Source organism: Glycine max, chromosome 20 (genome assembly GCF_000004515.6).
Source record: "Glycine max cultivar Williams 82 chromosome 20, Glycine_max_v4.0, whole genome shotgun sequence".
NCBI classification, from domain to species: domain Eukaryota; kingdom Viridiplantae; phylum Streptophyta; class Magnoliopsida; order Fabales; family Fabaceae; genus Glycine; species Glycine max.
The window spans coordinates 23,864,335-23,870,551 of NC_038256.2; the positions used below are offsets into that span (position 1 = coordinate 23,864,335).

Here is a 6,217-nt window from a genome sequence, read left to right on the forward strand (position 1 = left end):
TACTAATTTTTATACTGAGAACATGGCTTAACCTCCACCTCGTGAGAGGACTCTTAGGGAGATGGCTACATCTGATTTCACTTATGAAAGCTTGTGCACTCAATATCCTGATGAGGGTGTTCCATATGTTCTCAAGATTGGACTAATACATTTGCTGCCCAAGTGTCATGGTCTTTCAGGTGAAGATCCTTATAAGCATCTTAAGGAGTTCCATATTGTTTGTTCCACCATGAAGTCCCCTGATGTCCAAGAAGATCATATCTTTCTAAAGGCTTTTCCTCATTCTCTGGAGGGAGTGGCAAAAGATTGGCTATACTACCTTGCTCCCAGGTCTATTTTTAGCTGGGATGACGTTAAGAGGGTGTTCTTGGAGAAATTATTCCTTGCATCTAGGACCACTGCCATCAGAAAAGACATTTCAGGCATCAGGCAACTTAGTTGAGAAAGCTTGTATGAATATTGGGAAAGATTCAAGAAATTGTGTACAAGCTGCCCTCATCACCAGATTTCTGAGCAACTCCTTCTTTAATATTTCTATGACGGACTTAGCAAAATGGAGAGGAGTATGATTGATGTTGCTAGTGGTGGAGCTCTTGCTGATATGACCCCTGTTGAGGCTAGGAATTTGATTGAGAAGATGACTTCCAACTCCCAACAATTCAGTGCAAGAAATGTTGCTATTGTTCTTAGAGGAGTCCATTAGGTGGCCACAGATTCATCTTCATCTACTGAAAATAAAAAGCTTGAAGGAAAACTTGATGCCTTGGTCAACCTGGTAACTCAGCTTGCCATGAATAAGAAATCTACACCTGTTGCAAGAGTCTGTGGTCTATGCTCTTCTGCAGATCACCATTCAGATCTTTGTCCTTCTTTGCTGCAATCTGGAGTCAATGAGCAACCTGAAGCTTATGCTGCAAACATTTATAATAGACCTCCACAGCAGCAAAACCAACAACAGCAAAATAATTATGACCTTTCAAGCAACAGATACAATCCAGGTTGGAGGAATCATCCAAATCTGAGATGGACAAGCCTTCCACAACAACAACAGTCTATCCCTCCTTTTCAGAATGCCGCTGGTCCAAGCAAGCCATATGTTCCTCCTCCAATGCAACAACAACAATAGCAGCAGCAACAACAAAGACAACTAGCAACTGAGGCCCCTCCTCAACCTTCCTTAGAAGAGTTAGTGAGGCAAATGACCATCCAGAATATGCAATTTCAGCAAGAGACAAGAGCCTCCATTCAGAGTCTGAAAAATCAGATGGGGCAGATGGCTACTTAGATGAATCTAGCTCAGTCCCAAAATTCTGACATATTGCCTTCACAAACTGTGCATAATCCAAAAAATGTGAGTGCCATCACCTTGAGGTCTGGCAACCAAATTCAAGTGCCTCCACAAGTAGCAGCACCTGCACCTGAACCTGCCAAGCTTCATTCTACACCTGAAAAAGAGGATGAGATAGTTGCACAAAAGAGAAAGCTTCTTAACAAAAATTTTCATGCAGGTGGACCTTCTTCTAGTAATTCCGACTTACAGCAGCCTCGTATCCCTCTTCCATTCCCACCTAGAGCGATTCCAAACAAAAAAAATGGAAGAAGTGGAAAAGGAGATCTTGGAGACCTTCAGAAAAGTAGAGGTGAACATACCTCTGCTAGATGCCATCAAGAAGATTCCAAGATATGCCAAGTTTCTAAAGGAGTTATGCACCCACAAAAGGAAGCTCAAGGGCAATGAAAGGATTAGCATGGGTAGAAATGTGTCAGCATTGATAGGTAAATCTGTTCCTCACATTCCTGAGAAATATAAGGACCTAGGTACTTTCTGTATACCTTGCATCATTGGGAACATTAAATTTGAGAATGCCATGCTAGATCTAGGAGCATCAGTTAGTGTCATGCCTCTGTCCATTTTCAATTCTTTATCTCTTGGATCCTTGCAATCTACAGATGTGGTGATTCATTTGGCAAATAGAAGTGTTGCATACCCCACAGGTTTCATAGAGGATGTGCTGGTTTGGGTTGGTGAACTTATTTTTCCTGTTGATTTTTATGTTCTTAATATGGAAGAGGGATTTTCCCATGGTTCAGTTCCAATTATTTTAGGCAGGCCATTTATGAAAACAGCCCGAACCAAGATAGATGTTTATGCTGGCACATTGTCTATGGAATTTGGTGATATTGTTGTTCATTTTAACATTCTTGATGCCATGAAACATCCATCTGAGGATCATTCTGTTTTTCGTGCTGAGATAATTGATCAGATTGTTGATGATTATATGTTTGATTTTGATTCTGTTCTTCATGGTAGGAAACATCCATTTTTATTTGATCTGCATACTTGTCATTCCTTATGCATTGAATCTGAATCTGAGTTTGAATTTGATCATGTATTTAATTTTTATGCTGAGAGTGAATTTGAATTAAAGTCTGGTGTTGTACCTCTTGATGTTGATTTTTTAGAGTCAGAATGCACTAACCATGTTGCAGGAAGTACATATACTTCTGACTTGCTTTATGAGGTACAGGCTGAGGAACCTTCATCTTCTCCTACCCTGGTTCCTCTCACTGTTCAGCCACCACCCACACCAGAGTTGAAGCCCTTACCAACAACCCTCAAATATGCTTACTTGGAGGACAAGGAAAAATTTCCAGTGATCATCTCTGCCTCCCTTGATGCTAAGCAAGAGGAGAAGTTGTTGCTAGTTCTCAAGAAGCATAAGAAATCCATTGGATGGACTTTAGCTGACATTCCTAGTATTTGCCCATCTACATGCATGCATAGGATACTTTTAGAGGATGAAGCTAAGCCAGTGAGGCAGCCACAACAGCGACTCAACCCTGTCATTCCAGATGTGGTGAAAAAGGAAGTGACCAAGCTCTTGCAAGCTGGAATCATCTACCCCATTTCTGACAGCCAGTGGGTGAATCCAATCCAAGTGATTCCTAAGAAGACAAGCCTCACAGTGGTCAAGAATGAAAAGGATGAGCTTATCCCCACAAGAGTGCAGAACAGCTGGCGAGCCTGCATTGATTATAGGAGGCTGAACCAAGTAGCCAGAAAAGATCATTTTCCCTTGCATTTCATTGATCAAATGCTTGAGCACTTGGCAGGTAAGTCCCATTACTGTTTTCTTGATGGTTTTTCTGGTTATCTACAAATTCATATTGCTCCTGAGGATCAAGAAAAGACCACATTCATTTGTCCCTTTGGCACTTTTGCCTATAGGAGGATGCCCTTTGGCCTATGCAATGCCCCTGGTACCTTCCAGCGGTGTATGCTTAACATTTTCAGTGATTTTTTAGAGAGTTGCATAAAGGTGTTTATGGATCCTTTTTTGATACATGTTTGGATAGTCTGGATAGAGTTCTTAGTAGATGCATTGAAACTAACCTTGTGCTGAATTTTGAAAAATGTCACTTCATGGTAGAACAAGGTATAGTTTTAGGGCATATAATTTCCAATAAGGGCGTAGAGGTAGACCCTACAAAAATAAATGTTATTTCACAATTTCCTTACCCCTCTTGCGTGCAAAAGGTTCATTCTTTTCTTGGTCATGCAGGGTTTTGTGGCGCTTTATCAAGGATTTTAGCAAGGTGGCCCTTCCACTATCCAATCTGCTGCAAAAGGAGATGGAGTTTGATTTTGATGACCGGTGCAAAGAGGCCTTTGATTTCCTCAAGTGTGCGGTGACTACCACCCCTATCATTCAGGCACCTGATTGGACAGTCCCATTTGAGCTAATCTGCGATGCATCTAATTACGCATTGGGGGCTGTCCTTGCTCAAAAGATTAATAAGCTGCCGTGAGTGATCTACTACGCCTCCAGAACTTTGGATGCTGCTCAAGCAAATTACACTACCACAGAGAAGGAGCTATTAGCGATAGTTTTTGCTCTTGAGAAATTTCGTTCATATTTGCTTGGTACTCATGTTATCGTTTATACTAACCATGTAGCTCTGAAGTAACTGTTGAAGAAGGCTGAATCAAAGCCTAGATTGATCAGGTGGATGCTTTGGCTCCAAGAGTTTGATTTGGAGATCCGTGATCGAAGTGGTGCACAGAACCTCGTGGCTGACCATCTGAGTAGGATTGAGCATGCGTCTAAGGACTCACCCATTCGAGATGATTTTTCGGATGACCATTTGTACATTCTGTATAGTATTTCTAATTCCTTCCCCACTCTCTGGTTTGATAATATTGTGAATTTTTTGGTTGCTTCTGTTTTTCCTCCCTTAGCATCTAAAGCTCAAAATGATAAAATTAAGGGCGATGCTAAGCATTATATTTGGGATGACCCCTATTTGTGGAAGTTGTGCAGTGACCAGGCTATTAGGAGATGCATTCTAGACCATGAGATTGACTCAGTCCTGCAATTCTGTCATTCTTCCGCACTAGGTGGCCATCTTGGCATACAGAGGATAGCTCGCAAGGTGCTTGACTGCGGTTTCTATTGGCCCACCATCTTCAAGGATGCGTGGAGAATTTGTAGCACTTGTGAGCCTTGTTAGAGAGCAGGCGGCTCACCTTCATGGAGACAACAAATGCCTCAACAACCCATGTTATTCTGTGAGGTGTTTGATGTCTGGGGTATAGATTTTATGGGGCCTTTCCCTGTCTCTTTTGGTTTTGTTTATATTCTCATTGTTGTTGATTATGTTTCAAATTGGGTGGAAGCCAAACCCACCAGAACTAACGATGCTAAGGTTGTTATGGATTTTGTTAGATCTAATCTGTTTTGTAGGTTTGGAGTCCCTAGAGCCATCGTTAGTGATCAAGGCACCCATTTTTGTAACAGATCCATGTATGCCTTTCTTAAAAAGTATGGGGTCGTGCACAAAATTTCCACACCATACCATCCCCAAACTAACGGGCAGGTTGAGATTTCAAACAGGGAGATAAAAAGGATCTTGGAGAAGATTGTGCAGCCGAACAGAAAGGATTGGAGCACCAGGCTAGATGATGCTTTTTGGGCGCATAGGACTGCCTACAAAGCACCCATAGGAATGTCTCCTTATCGGGTTATCTTTGGCAAGGCATGCCATCTTCCTATAGAGATAGAGCATAAAGCCTACTGGGCTGTAAAGACTTGCAACTTCTCTATGGACCAGGTTGGAGAGGAAATGAAATTGCAACTAAGTGAACTAGATGAGATCCGTTTAGAAGCCTATGAGAATTCCAAATTCTACAAGGAGAAGACCAAGAAGTTCCATGACAGCTTGATAGCTAAGAAGGACTTTGTGGTTGGACAAAAAGTTTTATTGTATAACTCTAGGCTCGGACTCATGAGTGCTAAGTTGAGGTCAAAGTGGATTGGTCCTTTTGTGGTGACTAATGTTTTTCCTTATGGTACAATTGAGATCAAAAGTGAATCCACAGATACAAGCTTCAAGGTCAATGGACACCAGCTGAAACCATTCCCCACAAATCCCTCCTTAGTGGATGTAGTGGTGGAGGAGACCTCCTTAATTCACCCTACGTCTCTTCCGCCATGACTTAGGGAGTTTTCTTTCTTCTCTCTCCTTCTTTACTTTTATTGATCTTATGATTGTGCTACATTGAGGACAATGTGTTGTTTAAGTGTGAGGGGGGGGGGGGGAGATTGTTCTTTAATTTTGTTGGGTATTCTAGTTTAATTTTATTAGGTTTTCTAGTTTAAGTTTGTTAGGTTCTAGGTTAATTTTGTTATTTTGGTTTTATGTTTGTGTACAACATTGCATGTTCCTCTTTGAATTTTGGGTTATGTACAGGTAATGGGTAATTGTTTTTGAAATAGGAGTTTCTTGGCATTTTGTGAATTGAAACCCTTGTTTTTCTCTACATGTCAAGTAAGTTTTGAAGGTTCGAATTGAAAGTGATAGATTTACCCTTGGTGAGAATTTGAGCCATCATCATCTATTTTATTCGGTGTGTTTTGCCCCATTGATTGCTTGCACAATAGCCTTGGCTTGACTCTTGTTGATACTTCTTGCTTCACATGCATGTTGGGAGATGATTTAGGCATTTTATTCTTATAAGCCTTTAGCCAAATGAGCCTACCTTGAATTAATTCCTTTGATAGCCCCTTTGAGCCTATGTTCCCCTTTCTTTGTTTTGAAGCTCATTACAAGCCTTAAGTGAAAAACCATGATCTCACCCTACCCTTAAGGAATTTTTGGAGCTTTGGAATTGTTTTGGGAATAAGTGTGGGGGGGTATGTTTCATTGGATGATATGT

The 6,217-nt window shown here is 41.2% G+C and overlaps 1 non-coding gene across 1 annotated transcript; it reads right to left on the reverse strand.

Annotated features, from left to right (window-relative positions):
* Window positions 1-400: 400 nt before the first annotated feature.
* Window positions 401-507, reverse strand: LOC113000856 (small nucleolar RNA R71). Its single transcript, XR_003266177.1, has one exon. It is a non-coding gene; the product is annotated as a small nucleolar RNA R71 (small nucleolar RNA).
* Window positions 508-6,217: the final 5,710 nt, after the last annotated feature.